The following is a 13,944-nucleotide window of genomic DNA, read 5'->3' on the forward strand; positions in this document are numbered from 1 at the left end:
CATATTAATTTCTACCAATTTCACTATAGTTGTGTTAGTTTCCATACTATTTCTTACTTTTTGTGCACTGACTTTTAGCTCTATGGTCTCTATGGCTTTTCTACTGGTACCTCCCTTATCAGACAGAGTTCTTAAGTTGAATAAAGTGGGAAAGTTAACAGAGCTTCCATTCTGACTCTAATATAAACAGTCTTGCTATTCACTTTTGAGTTTCCTTGTGGGAAGAAAAAGTCTGCTGTTTGGATGATGCTATTTTGAGGTCTTTCACTTGAATCTCACTGCTGGCTAATTTGTAAGAGTTCAAGGAGGACTGAATATTATTTATACACTTTATGTTGTCAGAAGCCTGCCTTAATTTGTAGGACTGATAACTGAAATAAACCAAGATCCAAAGTGGAAAGTGGTTCTTTTAGCAGAGAATCCCTTAGGAGTTGCTTTTAGGAAAATTCCATTAACCTTATCCTTGCAATGTCTTTTCCAAATTGCTTTTTTGCAGGTGGCAATTGCAGTCAAACTCTTTGTGAATGAGAGGTTCTAACACAGATTTGGTCACAAAAGCCCTGTGCCTCTTGCACCTCGTATCATTGACTCCTGATTGTTGTTTCTATCAGCTCTGCTGCTCACTCAGAATTCACCTTAAAGGTCTCCTTTCGGACAAGGATAGTAATTCAAGAAACAAAGGCACCTCATTGTGCAATAAGCTTTTCTTATTCTCAGACCTGTTTGGATGTGAGCCACTACCCTTCTGAGCAGTTAAGTGATTTCTCAAATCTGTTACAGGAGCAAAAATTGTATCAAAATATTTGTTATGTTTAGACTGGAAAAGGACCAGAAAAGAACTTAGTACTAAAAAGCAGCTTAACTGCAACTTCACGTGGAATGGATGCACACACAAACCTCTTCCATCGAATCCAGTCTTGTTAAGTCGTTAATATTTTATTAATTTGAATGGCCTTTATGCACTTTAGGTGCCTTCTGTGCCCTGCAAATTGTGAAGCGACTGCAACTTTATCTTGGTCCCCCAAGAGATGATCCATTGTTCCTCTCAACAACTTAATCAGATCTGTCATTCAGGACTAGAGGGGGAAGCACTGATGGTAGGCAAGTGAAAACTAGAAAAATACTGCAATAGTCCAAAGTATTCCCTTGCTAATTTTCCTAATTAAATTGTTATGCAAAAATTGCCAAGTGATTTAAATCCCAAGGGAAGAGTTGCTGTTTTTTTCTGAGCTAGTCCTACCAACAGCCGACCCTTAGAGCACTCATAAATCACAATCTTGCATGAGGCGCAATTTAAGGTTTGTTGTTTTGAAGTTGCATCAAATAATTGATCAGAAATTGTAACTGGGATTATAGAACAAGATCAGAAATTAAATTTAGCAAATAATTGCAAAAATAATTGAAGTTACAAATCCTGAAAACTGAGAAACATTTCCTTTTAATGCCCACAGGGATGGAACTTGTGGCTTTGATTAGGATTAGCGCTAGGAGATGGAGGAATGAAGAGAACAGAGCAGATTTAGATTGGTTTACAATTATGACATCTAACCTATTTCAAGAAAGAAAGCAAAACTTTCCAAATCTGTGTAGAGGTAAAATTTAAGATAAAAACTATTATTTCTGTTTCAAAGACTGCAATTTCTGACAAGTATTTTGATCATTTATAAATGGTCAACTAGTAAAACCTTGGGTGTCACAGTTCTAGCAGATCTTTGAGCACCTTGTGTGTGCCTGTTGATTTACTTACTGAGCCTATTGTTTGTTCATCCACTGAGACTACATTCAAGTGGACTTAATTCCTAGTTATGGGGAAGCAAAAAAAGATATTTTATTAGTAATTTTTACTTTCTTCATAAAAAAATTATCTCTGCTTCCAATCACTTTTGAAAATTAAAAATGCTGCAAATAAAGTAATTTTTTTTCTTTGAAAACATTTCTTTGGGTTCTGTTAGCAGAGGTCTAATCCTAGTTCTGCTGAAGGCCCGAGGACTCTCACTGCTTCTATGAATGAGTACTAATTTGGGCTCACTGCTATAGATCCGTGAAACACAGAGACAGTGTCAGTCTGCTCAGTATTGGCAAATTGGGATTTAATTTAAAACAGTCTGAGGGAAATTCATCCTGTATGTTAATCAGATGTTTTCAGAATCACATATACATAAAAAACCCACCCCAGAAGGCATAAAGTGAGAACACAGATACTGTACAAAGCATGGGGTGTCTTTATGTATCAGTTTTTCTCCCACCGTATTCCCCATGGTAGACATTGGATGGATTTCTGCCCTTATTGAGTTCAGGGGCAACATTATAAATTAATCTTATGAATATGGAAAAAAAACCCCTCAAGCCCTAGCACAAACACAGTATCACCATTTATTCTCAAAATTATTTATATTCCCTTTTATTCATCTGTCACAAATTTTTAATGTTTCAGCCTTGTTTATTTGACTTGAAGTGTAACTTGTTAAATCTCTCTAACTACTCTTAATATTTTTTGTTTATAGAAGTTTAACTGAAACTGAAGTAGTGAAATTCAAACTAAATATTTATAGTTTGCTGAACCATTGTTAGTTACACTTTCTAAATAAGAGTAAGGAACAATTAGGACATTCTTGCAAAATTTTCTGAATTTGATAAAGCCACCTTTTCAGAAAGAAAACTGTTCTTTAAAAATATGAAACGTTCTCATCTCACAAATGCTTATTTAACTACATCTAATTCCATGTAATTTGAAACTAGAATGAAATCCAGAGGGTGTACTACATACCAGAATTTCTGCATGACTACTCCTGTGCAGCTAACAAGGTTGGGCAGCTCTGTGTATAATTCATGGCTACTCAGAGGGTATCTTAGGTCTTCAAGTACAGCTTCATCTTGCAGAATTCAGGTTTAGGGTTTGGTGTGAGAAACACAGCATTTAGTTCACTTCTGGGCTGCTGTGGTGCTGTGAATAGGGCAGGTTTTGTGTTCCTGATGGAAGGAGTAAATAACTGTAACTAAAAATCTTTATTGGAGTAGCCTTTGGCCTCCAGAGGTGATCTAAGTTGTAAACATGATGTTGTCAAAGGAAGTTACGATTAATAACACAGTCTGCAAAAGAAAAATCTTGTGGCAGAAAAAGTCTGAAACAGATAGGATGTGTCGGGATACATATTAAATATGTATTAAATGGGCTAATGTCTCATTCCTGTAATTGAAATGCTTATGGAGAATCTAATTAACCTTTCAAACGCTGATTCCCGAGTATTTTTGGCATCAAGAGCTATTTCTTGAGGAAAACATCAGATGCCAGCACCAAAACATTTTGTTCTCTATTTATTTCATCTATCTCTCTGGAAAAGCTTCAATTAAGGGTTAGAAATTAAATAATATTCTGTGTGTGTGGCTGTGGCCTGATCCAGCAAATTTCCTCTCCAGACCTTTGCTGAAGAGCCCCGAGGGCCTAAAGGCCATTTAGAAGAGAGGGTTGGCTTGGTTTTGTTCCTTCATCTGCTGTTTGCTATTCCTTGGAGCATCACTAAACTGCAGCTGCTGAGTCAGCCCACTCCAAGCACCCCTGGTCCCCACAGACCCCCAAGCTCCCTGCGTGTTTCCAGTCCCGTGGGAAGAGAGAAGCTCGGAAACTCAGGCGCTGTGCGGAGCTGGGCGGGACTGACCCGCTGGTGCTGCAGTGGGGTTTGTATCTCGCTTTTTTCTCTCACCTTTCACTGTTAGGGAGCTGGATGATGAGCTCCCATGTTTTGGGTTTCCCTGAGTTTTGATGGATGATTATGATTTAACATAGATGGAAAGTTGGGTGAGAGCTACATTTCGGTTAAAATAATTAGTTACCATTTAGGTTATGAATAGTCATAGGTGAGTTTAACATACCCCAGGTTTTCTTCCTGGGCTGTATAGAGGATAAAATAAGTTTTGACTGGTTAGAAGTGTTCAAATATTTAATTTCAAAATATTGCTATTTTTCAGAACTTATCAAGTGGAAAATACTTGATTAGGCCTAAATTTAGTGAGGCAAAGCCTCAAAACCAAAGAAAGGAAATTGCCAGGCCTTGTAGAGGCTTCCATCCGCTTTTACCAGTGAGCTGTGTGCTTTGAGGAGAAAAGCCAGACATCAGGATCTTTTGGCACTTAAGTGGTTAAATTGTCCCTTTGGATCTTGCAGAACAGTATCAGTCATCTCATGTTAAGGGAAAAAAATGTCTTATCTTTGACAGAAATGAATTACCTCATATGGGACAGCTACATTTTGTCTGATGCTTGTTGTCAGCTTTCACTGGGAGATGAGGAACTAAGAAATAGATTTCATCAAGTTCTGAGATGGGGGAAATGAAATCTTAGCAAAGAAAACAAGTTATGCCTTCAAAATGGATTGTACAAGCAAAAAGATCTTTCAGGTGAAAACTGAATGTTAAAATAATTTGCCAAAAGGTGACTTATACAGTGCTGGGGAGACAGAAAAAGGTGAAGGGCCCTAAAATTCCTAGTTTATCAAAGACCTGTTTAAGTCATCTAGGTTTGCTGCTTGTCTGTTGTTGTTGTTGTTCTCTTGTGGTTTGGTTTTGTTTTTAATGCCCTGTAGGTATTTTCCAGTGCTACACTTTTATAAATCTCAAGTGAGCTGCCTGTTCACTTCTCCATCAACCTGTGACATAGAGTTCTACAGACATTCTGTGCTGCAGAATACCCAGCTTTGCATGTAGTTTCCCTCCTGATGATCTCCTTTTCTCAGAAGACCATTTCCTATGTCACTAAGAAAGGGAAACTTGGAACGTGTGTCCTGGCAGATCAATAGTTCAGGTGTAGTACTGAGGTGTGGTCTTTTTCTGCGACTCATTTTAGGCAGAGTGGAATACAGAAAAATGGACAGGTCTCTGCTATTTTGGTCTGATCCAAATATGTCAGTTTACCGAAGCTTTCTCATTACCTTCCTGCCACTGTCTTTTCTCCTAGTATTAATTTCCATTTTTTCAGCCACAAGGCCAGTCAAATGTAATTAAACAAAAAACCTAAACTGATTAAGATTAAAAAATGATTATAAGTGCACAATCTGAGTTTAGTTTTTATTTTTCTGCTTCACTTCACCACTTCTTGATTAAGTATTTTTGGCTCTTCTGTGACCTCTGAAAAATGGAGCAAAATGGAGACTGGGACTTGATTCAGAGAACTTGGCAATACATTATCCCAGTTGAACAAATACTGAATCTGTGAATAAAATGTAGCACCTCTGTGACTGAGGCTCTCTCTTCTTAAGGGTACAGTGTGAAATATATTCTATAAGGCAAAGGCAGAGTTAAAAACATCAAAATAAGCTAGTGCTTGTATCTTTTTCAAAATGTGTCATTCTAATACCCAGTAAATACGTAGGGGTTTTTTGGACATTGTAGGCTCTCCCCCCAGTCACACTATGTGAAACAAGCTCTAAATTGAGCAGAATTGTTGTTGTTGTTCTATGGTTGGTTCGTTTGTTTCTCTTTCTATCATGTATGAAGTTTGTACTTTAAATGAAAAAAGAAGCCTGGTAAGAGATGTAGGTTGGAGTTATGTTGATTTGATGTGAACTAGAGTTCAGGGATTTTTTGTTTCTTAAGTTCTGAAGATAAAGGCAAAACTATAACTAAGTCTCCTGTATTGTTTTGCTGCTTTTAAGATTTTACTGTGTTAAAAGTAGGCTTGGGATCACAGTAGTTAATTTTCTGCTCAAATGCTATTGCACTTACAGAAAATGCACATACTCAGGAAGTTAATTTTTCTCTCTCCTAAAACAGAATCAGAATCTTTGAGTGACCTTGGTGTTTCCAGTCAGCTGGTCACAGAGGGATAAAAGCATGGATAACATTAGTGGTTGTCCTGTTTTACTGACTGTTCTCTTCCCTAAAGGGAACAGGTGCTTCTAGCTTAAATGTCAGAGTAGAAGTGAGTAGTTGAAATTGCTACTTTTTTGCTTTTTACGTGTAAACATTTTTTCAGGATTACTGCTCATCAAGACAGAAGTAATTTGGATTTATTTATAGGCTAAGCAAAGCAAATAAGTCTGTTTCCACCAAGATTGCCAGGTACTAAAACAAAAAATAGAAGTTACATCATACTTTGCATTTCTTAAGTGTAACATACCACTGCTAATAAGGAAAATATGACTCAAGTCACCATGTAAAATAATTGATGCATAACTCCTAAAATGTAGATCAGTGTCATTCATGTTGAAGCTAGTGCTGTGCTTGAATCCAGGTGAACTATATAATAAACCAGCTTTGTGTCATATTCAGATCATGCCATCGGATGTTTTGGTGCCTGTTAATATCTGGCTTGTTTTAGCAAGACCTGCAGAGTATTTGAAGTTCTTGGTCATGTTGTAATGAGACATTAATCCTTGTTGCATCTGAAAACATGATCTTCAGAAGAAGTTGTCTCAGTCCAGCCTGTGGAAGAAGCAATTTCTCATTGTCATAGTTGGCTGCGCCTGTCCTTTAGGGCACAAAAAATACATGATTGTAAATCAAGGGCTCTGGACTGTACATGGTCCTGTGATTGCTGTAGTTAATGAAGATTGTTCTGGGGTACTTTGTTTTACATCTTGCTTCCTGGGTAATAGAGGAGTTGAGTGGGTTTTTTCATGTGTCTGTGGTGAGCATTCTCTTGTGCTATGTATGTAGGCACATTCACCTCCTGGTGCTTTATTGGTGTTTCATTATCTGATGTTCACTGTCTTTTCACACTTCCAACACCTGTCAGACACACCTTGTAATAGGAAGGAATAGTGTAAAGGGTATGCTTGAATCTGCACTTGTTTGGTCTCTCCTGCTTGTGCCCTGTCATTGACAAGCAATTATACCTGTGCAGCTGCTGCAGTGTCCCCTGGGCATTAAATCTGAATGACCTGTGCTTTTCTTTCTCTACATAAATATAATAAATACCAAGTATTCTTACCATGGAAGTTTTCACATGTGGCAGGGTCCATAGAAAGTGCTAAAGAGCTCAGACTGGGGACAATTAGCAGAGAGTGTGACTGAGTGCTTCCAGTTCTGCTTCTCTGAGCTTTGCATACCCCAAACAGTGAATTGCTGCTTACTGCAGGAACTGTAATCCTGGAGAAGCTGCAGAAAACACTCCTTCAGGCAGAGTCTGGTGCTTTGAGAAATTCTGGTAAGTGATGGAGTAAATCAAAAGCATTTTATTTTTGAAACTACTGTAGAGTACGTCCTTGATAAATTTAGCCATTAGCAGATGACATTTGTAAAATCTGATGGGGTAGTTTCTGTGCCCAGTTTGCAAATATTTAGGAAGAGTGGGCTGAAACCCACCAAACTGTTTGTTAGGTAGCTCCAACTGCCAGGCAGCTGAGGAGAAAACCGAGGGAAAGAGATTCTGATACTTGTCAAGTGAGAGGAATGCCAAATGAAATAGTGAGAGCTGAATGAATTGCAGATTCTGAAACTAAAATGTTGAGTAGCTCAAGTGTTTGAAATGAGTAAAAAAAACTTGGGTGTTTTGATAACACTCATGGAGGAGACCCTGTAATTAATATAGTTACTTTGAGCAGCTCTTGTAACTCAAGCTAACACACAGATACGCTGTGGGTTTTCTGTGTTGCATATGGATTATTTGTCCATATTGCCCATACTGCAATTCTGAATGAAAATTCGAGTGTTGTTCTGGATGTTTGTGTAACAAGGCTCTCACAGGCAGAATTATTATTTTAAGCCAGTCTGGAAGACTGAAATCCATAAAAGCCATTAGACTGATTATCATCCTGTAACACTGTCAAAAATCATGTTAATTGGTGAGCGCAAGCCATCCTCTGCTAACAGCTTTTCTCTTTAATTGAATTTTTGCCAAATTGGTGTCATTGAGATTCTGTAATGGACATTTTTGCTCCTAGGGTGTTTTTTGCTTAGATGTGATGCTGGGGGAATAGGACTGTGTTTTATTGTGTATTATTTATCTGCTTCAGAAAGACTGAAAGTTTTCAAGTGATTAGCATGGCTGCTGGTAGCAATCGAGAAACTGATACCCAGAAATTTGTCATGAACTCCTCTGATGTCAATACCTGCTACTGTCTGGATGCTCTTTCTTGTTTCATCACCACTGGCTTCTTCTGATTTATTTTATTTTATTCTTTTATTTTGCATTTTGGGGCAGAGATGGGTGAGAGAGGTAATCAGTTGCCCAGCTGTGCCTCCCCTCTCTGGATTGCAACTAAAAAAGGTGTTACTCAGACAAATACCTCATAATTCTTAGATCAAATTTGCTGTCTCTCTGGCTGCTGGGTTTTGTTTGTTAGGTGTTTTGTGTGAGGCTTTTTGTTGTTTTTTTTCTTTTTTTGATTTTTTTTTTTCCTTTTCTTTAAGTAGGTTGTCAACTGCTTTAATCTGAACCTTTTGCAGGTAGATGGCATTGCTTTTGGGATAGCTGGAGCACATCCTGTCATAACTTTCATTATCTGGTTATTTTCCCCCTCTCTGAAAGATTTTTGGCCATACTTTTGAGACCTGATTTACTCTGTGTTGTTTATGGAGTGATCTGGATGTATAGCATCTCCCTATCTGTGGTTCATACCCTTGGTTGGAAATGCTGTTGTCTAATGCAACATTTTGCTTCTAATATGAACAAAAAAAGGAAGATCTTTGTAGAATACTTTGTATTTTCCTTCATTTCAGGCAGATTTTCCTAAAAGCCTCTGGAAATCATTACTTTCACTGAATGGATTACTGTGTAGATCAATTCAAATGGATGCAGAAGGTCTGTTTTCACTTGCCATGTAGCTCTCGAATTTGTTTGTTTGTTGGTTCATTCATATACATTCCAGGAGTGGGAATTGATTACCCCTTCAGGACAGATTTCATATGAGTGTGGAGGGACAATTAATAGTTACAGTGTGTGCCATTTTTACGTCAATACTTGCAAAAAAACCTCCAATATCTAGAGATGTATGGCCTGGAGAAGAATGTGCTCTCAGATAAAGATATGGAAATGATTTATGTTGGTATTTTAGTCCCTTGCTTGAAACAGATACAGAGAAAGAAGTACACAAATAAAACTTGAAATTTATTCTGTTTTGATTTTGCAGCTATTTAAGTTTTGTAATTGTGAATCAGGATAGAGTTAGACGATAATTGTTTTGTCAAATTTTATAATTTTTCTCTTCTGGTCCACGTCAATGCCTTTAGCTGTAGACTTTTGAGCTAGAAGTAGCATTATGTGACCTTATGTAATAAATCCTGCATATGTTCTAAACTGAGGATAGAGTCTTTTTGAACATGATCAGACCAATTTAACATTAATTTTAATACCTGTCACTTAGTTTAATTATAGTGAAACCCAGCTCTATGCTACTGCAGATTGTCCCTTTTCAGGGCCTATGTAAATTAGGTTTGGAATTTTTTTTTAATTCTTCTACTGGTTTTAATATCCCTAATTACTTTTTTTTTGATGAAAAAAACCGTACACATATGTGCTTTGCGAAACTAAAAATAAAATAACTTTGGAAAGTTTTTGAAAAACAAAACAGTTTATTTAATTCCTGTTTAAATAAATAAATGCCACTACATGGCTTTTATTAAAGCACTCTCTGTAGCTGTAATACATGCATCATACAGGTGTTCACTCTCCAAAACTGTGTTGATTCGTCCTCTTTGTTGCTTTTGTCAAGGTGATGACCTGGTAAATGGTACCAACTTTCCTTGCTGATAACAGTGCTTTCCTGCAGAGTTTAGTGGATGTAAATACTCTTGTATCCACTGCTGGTACATCTTTATAACCTGGCATTTGTATGAGGGATGCCCCTTGCTCGGCAAATGACACACTTCTAAATGTGAAATAAGGTGGTTGGGTTCCTTTTGTTGGGTAAATGTGCATGTTACAAAGCATAAATTATCATTTTTCCTCTTACTGAGTACTTCAGGATAGAAAAATACACATTCTTCTAGACAACCACTTGGGATAAATTACACAGAAAACATTGCACTTAATGAAAAGGCTGTGAAGCTGCCTAAAAAGACTGAAATGCATTTTTAGACCCTATGTATTTTTTCTGAGATTGCTTTTAAGACTAAAAAGTAGTTGCAACTATCCACGCTAATGTAATGCTAACTTTTACACTTTTTTTTGTGCAAACTAGATAACTCACCAGAAGAGTTAAAATAGCTCCTATCTATTCATTTTAGTTTAGTGTGTAAGTAACTGAACGAAATGAATGAAATGAACCAGTTGTTGTATCATGCTATTTTCTTTAAGCACTTTCTAATTTTGATTTAATTATATAATTAAGCAATGATTTTCATTATCGTGATGATAAAATATAAATATTATAAGTTCTATTAAGTATTCTGCATGTATAATTTTGATGTGTGACAAGCTGGAATTCTGTAACAAGAAAGACTTTGTGCTTATTGTAGCAAATAAGGACATTTCTGAACAGCAAGGGAGCTGTGCTGCATTAGTGGAAGTTGCACCAACGTCACTTAGCCAGTCCTGAAAGAACTGTGAACAAGTCCAGACCTTCAGAGTAGCTGCATCTTACAAACTGCTCCAAGTCATTGAATCCCTGCTGCACACTGTGCTCTCACTTACCAGAGCTGATGAAATAGGTGTCAAACCTAACGCTTCAAACATGCTGGGTACAACTAGTGACAGATCCTAACTGTGCATAACAAGGTGATGGAATTGTATTTTTTGTTGTCCATTGCTTTGTGTTGTTTCCGTTGCTGTTACATATCCTAAATATTTTGTTATTTTTGACTTTGTTACTCCTAAACCACTTTTGTCAAGCTGCAGATCTGCATTCTTTTAGCTGATTATTGGTGAGGTTTCTGTGGCCAGTGCTGAGTCTGTGCCCCATTTCCTGTGACTCCATTTGTGTGGTCCTCTGCCCCATCCAGTGTCTTCATTGCTCAAGGCCTCAGCCTCAGGCTTGTATTTCTCACCTTTCTGGTTCAAGTATTGCAGTTTGAAATGGACCCACTTGGGCACCTTCTGTCTTGCAGAGTGTTAAGACACTGTCCTAAATGTTAGGCCTGCTCCTGGGACGTGTTTTCTTGCAGGCAGATCAGGGCTAAAGATTTTCCATCTATGCAGTATCATATAGGGAATTCATCCTGGAAGAGTTACGTGTCTGTGTGTTTGAGTGCAGGTTTGCATAACTTCCAGTTTCCCTGAAAGTCAGGTCTGAGATGCTGATCTGTGTGAGGGAAAACCATGGAGAGTGCTCAGTAATCACAGATCTTCTGGTAGAGGCAGAGAAATAAGCTGTGTGCTGCAGCAATGGTATCACTAATCATAAAGGAGGTATATTTACATCTGCTAGAGTTGTGTGCTCGGAGGTTTTTTCACCAATCTGTTAACAATAGCATGAATGATTTCTTTTAAAACCTCTACAAATTTGTTTTGCAGAACTTTCTAGCAGCTCTGAGTGTCCCTCAACTTTTATCACTATAAAAGATTTGCAAGTCTACTGGCAATTAAAATTATACAAAAATTAATTTTTGAATGCACCTACTGTTGGCAGACTTTTGACTGTTTTGCAAGAAGTGTTTTTGTGAATGCTTGCATGACCCTTCTATTAAGCAACTACCTGTGCTCAGTAGCAAAAGAGATTTTTTTATGTTTCACAGCAGGTGAAATGATTTAACCCAGAGCAGAGTAATTGCTTTTCTTAAAAAGGGCACACACCTTTCCTGTGGACTTTTTTGCCAAATATAATTATGGCTGTTAAAACGCAAAGCAATTTTTAATTCTTTTTTTAAACAAAATTACATTCCTGAAATATTCAACCGAAAGAATGAAATTATTCTTTTGAGCATACTAATTCAACTCCCAGCGTGTAAATGGCATTCATACTCAGGAAAAAGGCAAATCTGAATGTGTATGGTTGTAACTGTTTTTTCCTCTAATTGCTTTCACGTTATCAAGCATCTGAAGAAGACTTAATTGTTGGAGTCCCTTTAAATAACAATTGCTCTGCCTTGCTTGCCACTGCTGTCCCTCCATCTATGAGAGGGCTCTGAGCAATCACTTTCATGACCTGAACATTTTCTTCCTGCACACTCGGACAAAACAAGAAGTAGCACTGAAGTCTGTTAGCATTTACGGAAACATTTGTCACCAGAGACAACTTGGAGGGTGACATAACTTTTAAATGCAGCCTGCTGGGAAATTACACAAGCTGGGCAAACCCCAACTTGGCCAGGATTTCAGCAAAGCTCTGGAAAAGGATTGTATATGTGTGGTTCTGGATTGTGTTGGCTTTTGACGGAGTTCAGCTGAAAGCTGTCTGGGTTTTTTGGTTTTGAAATTAACTTTTCCCCAGTTGAGTTTCCCTCTTAGCTTTCCCTGACCACTTCTGCTGTTCTTAGCGCCTGTGTCAATACGTGAGACACTGCAGAGAAGTGTAATTCGTCATGTTTTTCCCTGAAGCTGAACCACTCTAGCTTAGAAACCAGTAAGTGAAAAGTGAGTGAAGGAAAAAGGTATGGACAATAAAGAATACACTATATTGGAAGATGTCATAAATTCGCAGCCGCCAACTCTCCTTCCGCAACCCTTCAGCCAGTAAATGTCACAAATATAGCATAATTTACAAGAGGAAGAACAAAGAGATTGGATCTTTTTTCTATAATTCTGAGTCTAAAAATGTAATTAGAAATACCTTAAAAGAGTTAATTTTCAAAGACTAGTGATTTTTTTTAAGTACAGGAAAAGGAAAAAATCTTGAAGGTATTTTTGTATCTTTTTTAGCCATTTCTCGTAAACCCTACAGACTGCTCACCTAAATATATCTGCAGACTGGTTATTTGTAGGTATTCCAATGATAGTGCAGTGTCTCATTTATGAAAGTCATGCAATACATTTTATACCACTTTTTCCACCTGCATGCTTCACGTATTTTACAGTTTGGCATGACTGAGACTGCACAATGTATAGACTGACACCTCCTTTTCTTGTCCTGCTGCACTGCTGCTTTCAAGGTTAATGTAAAAGCCTGATGTGTTACAGTGAAATTTGTGAAATTTTAAAACTTTACTGAGCACCTGGCAGCAACTGAAGCTTTAGATATCTCTTTTAAATGTATTGGATACATATCTGATGACTTTCAAACAATTCAAAAATGATAACAAGAGTTTTCAATGAAATACTGATAAGAAAGTGGAAGCCCACAATCCTAAATGCATTTCTAAAAGTCTAAGGAATCTTAATATATCTAGGATAAAATACAAGCAAGGAAAAAAAGTGCTTTTGGGAAGGATGACTCTAGTTCATGAGTTATCTTCATCAACTCAGCAGAACAGTTTTCCTCCCAGCATCCAGGAAACCATCACTTCTGCTGTTTCCACCTTGCAATATTAAATAAGTGCAGATTTAAAAAGTGCAAACTGTTCATAGTTGTGCAAACACTTCTGGGTTTTTTTCAGAGCCACATCAAAACTTAAATTGTTAAAACTGTGGAGTGTTTGTTTGTTCTTTTTAATGAAATACTAAATTAGGGAGAAGTTTGGTTTTTTAGGCTGAGAACTTTCTTTTAACTGGACTTGCCTGTCAGAAAGTAACTCCCTCTCTGATTTGATTTGTTTAGGCAGGTTTTAAAGTGTGCAGAGAGACCAATTAAGAGAGGTACTATGGAGTATAAAATGGTTATTTAATCTGAAATATGTCATAAGTATATGTCATATTGGCAAAGCTGGTAGGCTGAGAATTTGTATCAATACGTATGTGAAAGGATTGTCCTCTGCTGCTCCTTAGAACAGATGAATGTCAATGCTGTTCAGTTGCTCTTTTCCAGTTCCCTGTTCTTCTTCATTATACTCTACCTTGTGAATACTTTTCTTGAACAACTAAATACTGTATTCTCAGTGGCTGCAATTTTCTGCGTGGTTTTAGTGGTCTTACCTTGCTTGACACAACTGCTTGGCTATCTGGACTTCTTTTCATACAAAATTCTGCCTTTTTTAAATT

The sequence above is a fragment of the Coloeus monedula genome (genome assembly GCF_965178545.1).
Source record: "Coloeus monedula genome assembly, chromosome: 15".
In the NCBI taxonomy this organism is placed as follows: Eukaryota; Metazoa; Chordata; class Aves; order Passeriformes; family Corvidae; genus Coloeus; species Coloeus monedula.